Source organism: Choloepus didactylus, chromosome 3 (genome assembly GCF_015220235.1).
Source record: "Choloepus didactylus isolate mChoDid1 chromosome 3, mChoDid1.pri, whole genome shotgun sequence".
NCBI classification, from domain to species: domain Eukaryota; kingdom Metazoa; phylum Chordata; class Mammalia; order Pilosa; family Megalonychidae; genus Choloepus; species Choloepus didactylus.
In genome coordinates, this window is record NC_051309.1 from 80267956 (window position 1) to 80276496 (window position 8541).

The window sequence follows — 8541 nt, forward strand, 5'->3', positions numbered from 1 at the left end:
TTCATTACTCCAGAAAAAAATTAAAATATGAATAAAAATAAAAATAAAAAAGGAACACCCAAAACATCCCTTATCCCTTATCCTCCCTCCTTATTATTTATTTATTTTTGGTCTTTGTTTTCTTACTCATCCGTCCATACATGGATAAAGGGAGTGTCAGTTGCAAGTTTTTGCAATTACACAGTCACACCCTAAGAGCTATATGGTTATAAAATCATCATCAAGAATCAAAGCTACTGGATTATAGTTCAATAGTTTCAGGTATTTCCTTCTAGCTATTCCAATACACTAAAAACTACAAAGGGATATCTATATACTGCATAAGAATAACCTCCAGAATGACCTCTCAACTCTATTTGAAATCTCTCAGCACTGAAACTCTATCTTGTTTCATTTCTCTTGCCCCTTTTGATCCAAGAAGGCTTTCTCAATCCCATGATGCCAGGGCCAGGCTTATCCTCAGGAGTCATGTCCTATGCTGCCATGGAGATTTACATCCCTGGGAGTCATGTCCCATATAGGGAGGAAGGCAGTGAGTTTAACTGCAGAGTTGACTTAGAGAGAGAGGCAACATCCAAGCAACAAAAGAGGTTCTCTGAGGGTGACTCTTAGGCAAAATTGTAAGTAGGCTTAGCTTCTTTGCAGAGATACGTTTCAGAAAGGCAAGCCCCAAGATCAAGGGCTTGAAGGCCATGTTCTTTTTTTTAAAATGCAATTTGATCAATATATTCACATACCATACAATCATCTGAAGTGTACCATCAATGGTTCACAGTATCATCACATAGTTGTGCATTAATCACCACAATTTTTGAACATTTTGAACATTTTTGAACATTTTACTCCAAAGAATAAAAATAAGAATAAAAAATATGAAACACTTCATGAATTTGTGTGTCATCCTTGTGCAGGCGCCATGCTAATCTTCTCCGTATCATTCCAATTTTAGTATATGTGCTGCTGAAGTGAGCACTCATGATAGAGTTTAGTACCTATATTTCTTCATCCCAAATTTCCATTTTAATAGCCTATTACAAAAGCATGTAAACTCTAGGACCTGAAAAAATGCCATTGAATATAAGCTCCTTTGCCCTGCATGTAGGTTAACTACATAAATAACAATATAATAACAATCATAATAATATCTTCACATTGAGGCTTACTATGCATTCTGTCAGTGCTTTGTATTATCTTCTTTGATTCCTAAAGCAGACTTGGGAGGAGGGTATTATAATCATCCCACTTCATAGATGAGAAAACTGAGTTTTGAAAAGATACATAACTTCCCCATCATCTCTCAGCTAGTAAGTGGCAGAGCAATTACTTGAACCCAAGTCTGTCTGGCCCCTCACTTGGCTGAAAACAGATTTTTGTCAATTTAGCCAGTGAGCCAGCACAGCCTTAGCAATTTGTTTATACATGGTTGGCTTTTGTCATAAAAGCAATTCTCCTTCCCAGGCTCTCTTAAATTGAAATACAGCTGTTTCAATATATCTAAAAATTGTTACCCTGTGTATATTAGTGGTTCAAATACAATATCTTTACAAGGAAGGAAACAAGAAGGGAAGGAAGGAGGGAGGGAGGGGGTAAGGAAGAAAAGAAAGGAGGGGGGTCAAAACTTTCTACACTTTCTGTGAAGAGGTTTATGTCAGAAACAGAAGGAATATTAGCTTTCTTTTGTCTATCCACATATCATAACTCTCCCAAGGATCCTGATGTTTTCACTCGACGTCCCAGAAGAGACTTAGAGCAGAGCACTTAGCAAAGTCTCCCATTTCCAAGCTCTGTTCCTTCTATCACGTGGGTGCTTAAAGGCGGAGTGAGACACAGAACACTGCCTGATTATGAATCTCAACAGAAACTCGGAAGCTTCCCTCTCTCTCTCTCTCTCTCTCTCTCTCTCAGTTGTAAAAGCAGTTCTTCAGCATCAGTCTGCCATTCCTGCATAGTGCTAACTTGCAGCTCTGGCCGGTCAGGGGAATCGGTCAGACATGAGTGGGTCTCTATCTACCATTTAATGACCACTTGACCTGGGCAAATTTCTTAGTTTTTCTGAGATGCAATTTCCACCTCTATAAAACGAGAATGATAACACCTGCTTTAAATGGTTATTATATAAGGAGTAACATATATACGGTACTTGGCACATTATAAGTCCTCCAAATATCATAGCTATTATTATTATTACACCTATTTTAGTCCCTTTCATTGAATCTAGGAGTCTACAGTTGTGAAGACATCCAAAGATCATCTGCTCCCCTATCTTTAAAGTTTAAGAAGGGAAATAGATTAATATTTTTTGTGTGCCAACTCACAGCCAAGCACTTTACAGATATTATTTCACTATCTATATTACAATTTAGGAAAATACATATATATATATATATATATATATATATATATATATATATATATATATGTATGTATATATGTATGTATATATATTATGCTTTGATTCCAAGTTTCCTTTATCTTCCCTCCCAATGTTTTTGTCTTCTCCCTGTTGGCTGCTTTCTAACAATTTCTGGCCCTATTTCTCCTCTCCTGTCCCTAATGTACAGTTATATACTCATCATGCACTTTTCTTAATCATAAACCTTCCCATGAAAAAAAAAATTATTATATTTTTATAACATGACTCTCAGCTATAAAGCACTACAGTCATGATTTTCTCAAGGTCCTCTTTTAAGATTCCTAAAAAGTAGGAATAATATTAACACAAGGTAAGGCACTAATTGATGGAGTGATCCAATTCACACAACAAGCAAAACCAGAGCTGAGCATGAATCCCAGATCTTTGGTTTGTCATGAGGATTCTGTAGGTGAAGTGAAGTTCAAGTAATTCCCAGCCCTTTTCCTGAATCACTCCACTTCCATGGATTAGGAATGCTCATGTGGAATGATCAATAGCCACGTGGATCAATTTTAAAGGGCAGTGCTTTAGTAGGAGGGAAGTACAGAAATAAGCTATTCAAACACTCCAAGAGCAACATTTTGCAGAATGCACAGGAGCTCAGAGAGAAGCTGGAACTATAACCTGGGATCAGCAGACACCAGCCATGTCTTACAACTAACAGAGGTTTTCCAGATGCCATTGGCCTCCCTCCAGTGAAGGTATACTTGTGTTGATGCCTTAATTTGGACATTTTCATGGCCTTCAGACTATAAATGCATAACCAGCTTTTAGTTCACTGATTCTTTCTCCTGCCTGTTCAAATCTATTGTATGCCTCTAGTGTATTTTTAATGCAATTTTATTGAGATATAATCATATAACATACAATGAAAGTGTACAGTTGTTCACAGAATTCTAGTGTATTTTTAATCTCTACTATTGTGCTTTTCATCCCCATAATTTCTGTTTCTTTTTATGCTTTTAAATTCTTTATGCTCATTGTATTCTTAATATCCTTTATCTCTTCATGCATATTTTCCTTCATCTCCTTGAAGTGATTTAGGAGATTTTTTTTAACATCTTTGATTAGTTTTTCCAACTTCAGAGTTTCCTTTGAAGTTTTAATTTGCCCCCTTGTCTGAGCCATAGCTTCCTGTTTCTTAGTATGGCTTGTAATTTTTTGCTGATGTCTAGGCATCTTATTATCCTGGTGAGTTAACTCTGAAGGTCCATTTCTCCCTTTTGTCTAGGGTATTATTGTTGTCTTTGTGTTAAGACCCTTCTTTGATGCCTGGTCTAACTTATTTTAGATGTTTAGAATAACCCATTTTTAACAGTTCAGATTTTCTCAACTCTTCTTCAGTCAATTCTTGCCCTGGATATCCAGTATAATTTTTGAGATTGCACTTCATATGCACTTGTTTCACCTCCAGGGGAGAGCTTCCTTTCCCATTCCTTCTCTGGGAATCTTGAACTGTTGTTTGTTTCTGTGTAAAATTTTCTCCCCAGCTCCTATGATTTGTTTAAATTCTCTCACTCACTCAGTGCCCCATTTTATTTTCCTTACACTTTTCAGTTCTAGAACCCATTGCATCTTAAAGAATTTCAGCTGAACTTCCCCTCTTTTTTTCTTTTTTTCCCCCTAAGGCTTTTTAGTCTCTGGTTTCTTCTCCCTTATGGTATCCCACCCTGTGGAGCCAGATGGGGTCCAGCTTGAAAGGTGGGTCACTTCAGAAAAATTTGTTTTGCCTTTAGGTGGTTCAGCTGATTGAAACAGTTCTTACCAGCCTGTGTCTCCCTTTTTTTTTTTTTTTTTTTTTTTTTTTTTTGCCTCTGAGGATTCTTTTGTATGCAGCACTCCTCAGCAGCTTGTGTTCAGCCCTGGGTCTTTATGGAATTAGGTCCCTGTGCCTTGTTATGTGTGGAGTTCTAACACTACTGTGAGTTACTCTACAGTCTCCATCCACAGTGGAGGGCATCCAGGCCATGCTGCCTCTGGTGACTTCCAATCTCCACAGGACTGACTGTGTGTGGTGGTGGTGGTGGGGGGGGGCAGGAGAATGGGTACCAACCAGCAATCTGGGATGGAATTTTGAGATTTTCCTTTCTTTGATTCAGCATTTGTGGAGTCCTTCTTCAGTCTCTACTGTCCTTGAGAGTTCTAAACAAGTGGGATTTGTTCTTTTACTCACTAAATCTCTGGGGAGGCTTTTTCAGGGGATGTTTGCATCACTATGTCCTGTCCTCTTCTTGATTCATTAAAATGAGTGTGGTGGGAATAACATCATAAACTTATGGCTTCAAACTACTCATCAGATTTGGAATTCTCTCTCTTCGCAACAGGTATTACCATTTTGTCAAGGTTTTTTTCCCCCCTCCCCCTTTTTTAAAATAAAAGGTGAATTTATATAATGCTTACTAAGTACCAAGCAGTATCTTAAGCATTCCATTTTATAGATGAGGAAACTGATGCATGAAGAAGTTACATGGCTAGCCCAAGGTAACACATAAAGCCATGCTGTAAAACATGCAGTCTGCCTCTGGAGGCCAGGGTTTCACCTGTGGTATTTCCAAATCTCATGGTTATACTCTAATAATAAATGACTCTAGAACTGAAGGTCCTTAAACAAATACATATATGCATTGTTAATGTTTATTGTGGAAAACATCAAACATATAGAAAAGTAGAGAAAAAAGTATAACGAACCCCCTTAAACTGATATCTCAGTTTCAACAATTATTAAATCAGTGCCCACCTTGTTTCATCTACACCCCAGCCCACATTAATGGATTATTTTGAAGCAAATCCCAGACATCACATCATTTCTTCTGAATACATTTTTAGAGTGCAGTGTTAGCAGATCTTTTTAGTAACAGCTTTATTGAGATATAATTCATACACCTGAAAACTCATCCATTTTAAATGTACAAGTTGATGTTTTTTAGTATATTCAGAGTTATGCAACCAACAATGCAATCAATTTTAGAACATTTTTATCATTCCCCATAACCATTAGCTAGCACTCAACATTCTCTTCATCCTGCAGCCCCTGGCAACCACCAATCTACCTACCATCTCTATGAATTTGCTTTTTCTGAACATTTCATATAAATGGAATCATGCAGTATGTGGTCCTTTGCAACTGGCTTCTTTCACCTGGCATAATGTTTTCAAGATTCATCCGGTTGTAGCATGTATCAGTACTTCATTCCTTTTTATGGACAAAATATTCCCTTATATGGATAAAATATTCCCTTATATGGATATACCACATTTGATGGACATTTGCACTGTTTTCCCTTTTTGGCTCTTAAGAGTAATGCTGCTAGGCTCTCGGGCAAGATGGCAGCATAGAGAGGAGTGGAAGCTAAGTAGTCTCCCTGGAACAACTACAAAAAACCAGAAACAACTAGTAAATAATCCAGGATAACTGTGGGGGGACAAACGAGACCATCCATTCATCATACACCAACCTGAATTGGGAGGAATGCCTGAGAACACAGCATAAAATCTGTAAGTAAAACCTGCGGAACCAGGTCGGGAGACCCCCTCCCCCATAGCCCGAGCTGCGGAGCCGCGTGGTGCCACAGAGAAGCTCTCTCCCAGCAAGTGAATATAGCTCAGCTGAGCTCCAACGGGGGTTTTAAGTAGCGAGTGTGAACTGCTCACTACAGGTACGCAGCCCCAAAAAACAGACAGAGGCTTTGGGTGACGACTGACCTGGGAGAGCCGGAGGGTCGCCTTGGACTGGGTCTGAAGGGGACTATCTGTTTCTTTTTTGGCTCAGTGGAGAAAGCCCCAGTCATTTTCAGTTTCCAGGGCTGTGACTCTGGGAAGGGTGGAGACACCACAAGCAGAGAGCGAGACCACTGAAATGCTAATGACCTCCACCTGAGGGGTCTGTCTTCTCTAGGAGGAAAAGGGTGGGGCCCTTTCCATTCAGAACCAGACCCCAGAGCCTGGGGGAACACGGTCATACCTCCTGACACCAGTCAAGAATTATAGGCTAACAGGCGTCACCTGCTGGGCAAAAAAGCACAGTGACCCGAGGCATCAAAGGGTGGAGCAATTTTCTAAGACACACCCACAGGGAAACCAGATACTGAATATTTCTTCCCTCTGGGACCTGAGCCTGTTCTGGTCTGGGAAAACCTGATTTGGATAACCAAGGAAAGAAACCATGCCTAGACAACAGAAAATTACAACCTACACTAAGAAAAACAAAGTTATGGCCCAGTCAAAGGAACAAACGTACACTTCAACTGAGATACAGGAATTTAAACAACTAATGCTAAATCAATTCAAAGTTTAGAGAAGATATTGCAAAAGAGATAGAGGCTGTAAAGGAAGCACTGGACATGTATACGGCAGAAATCAAAAGTTCAAAAAACCTACTAGTAGAATCTATGGAAATGAAAGGCACAACACAAGAGACGAAAGACACAATGGAAACATACAACAGCAGATCTCAAGAGGCAGAAGAAAACACTCAGGAACTGGAGAACAAAACACCTGAAAGCCTACACGCAAAGGAGCAGATGGAGAAAAGAATGAAAAAATATGAGCAACGTCTCCGGGAACTCAAGGATGAAACAAAGTACAATAATGTACGTATCATTGGTGTCCCAGAAGGAGAAGAGAAGCGAAAGGGGGCAGAGGCAATAATAGAGGAAATAATTAATGAAAATTTCCCATCTCTTATGAAAGACATAAAATTACAGATCCAAGAAGCACAGCATACTCCAAACAGAAGAGATATGAAGAGGGAAGAGATATGAAGAGGCCTACGCCAAGACACTTAATAATCAGATTATCAAATGTCAAAGACAAAGAGAGAATCCTGAAAGCAGCAAGAGAAAAGCAATCCATTACATACAAAGGAAGCTTAATAAGACTATGTGGAGCTCTCTCAGCAGAAACCATGGAGGCAAGAAGGAAGTGGTGTGATATATTTAAGATACTGAAAGAGAAAAACCACCAACCAAGAATCCTGTATCCAGCAAAGCTGTCCTTCAAATATGAGGGAGAGCTCAAAATATTTTCTGACAAACAGACAATGAGAGACTTTGTGAACAAGACACCTGCCCTACAGGAAATACTAAAGGGAACACTACAGGGTGATAGAAGACAGGAGTGTGTGGTTTGGAACACAATTTTGGGAGATGGTAGCACAACAATGTAAGTACACTGAACAAAGGTAACTATGAATATGGTTGAGAGAGAAAGATGGGGAGCATGTGAGACACCACAAGAAAGGAGGAAAGATAACGACTGGGACTGTGTAACTTGGTGAAATCTAAAGTATTCAACAATTGTGATAAAATGTACAAATATGTTCTTTTACGAGGGAGAACAAGCAAATGTCAACCTTGCAATGTGTTAAAAATGGGGAGGCATTGGGGGAGGGATGCAATCAGCATAAACTAGAGACTGTAACTAATAGAATCATTGTATTATGCTTCCTTTAATGTAACAAAGGTGATATACCAAGGTGAATGCAGATAAGAGGGGGGGATAGGGGAGGCATGTTAGACACTTGACATTGGTGGTATTGTCTGATTCTTTATTCTACTTTGATTTAAGGTTATTTTTCCTTTTGCTGCTTCCTAGCTGTCATTTTTTTTTTTTGTTTCCTCTTTCTTCTGCCTCTCTACCTTATGTGACTCTCCCTCCTGCCTTGTGGAAGAAATGTAGATGCTCTTGCTTAGTATGAGCAGAATGTTCAATTAGGATGAACTTAAATGTTTGGAAATGAACAGGGGTGTTGGTAGCAAGATGTGAGAATAACTAACAGCACCGAATGGTGTGTGAATGAGGTGAAAGGGGAAGCTCAGAGTCATATATGTCACCAGAAGGAAAGTTGGAGGTCAAAAGATGGAAATGTATAAAACTGAATCCTATGGTGGGCAATGTCCATGATCAACTGTACAAATACTAGAAATCACTACATGAACCAGAACAAATGTATGACAATACAATTAGAAGTTAGTAATAGAGGGGCATATAGGGAAGAACTATATACCTATTACAAACTATATACTACAGTTAGTAGTATTTCAACATTTTTTCATAAACAGTAACAAATGTACTATATCAATACTAGGAGTCAACAACTGAGGGGGGTTGGTTAGGGATAGGGGAGGTTT

The 8541-nt window shown here is 39.0% G+C and overlaps 1 non-coding gene across 1 annotated transcript; it reads right to left on the minus strand.

Moving 5' to 3' along the window:
* Positions 1–866: 866 nt before the first annotated feature.
* On the minus strand, positions 867–973 carry LOC119530750. Its single transcript, XR_005216131.1, has one exon. It is a non-coding gene; the product is annotated as a U6 spliceosomal RNA (small nuclear RNA).
* Positions 974–8541: the final 7568 nt, after the last annotated feature.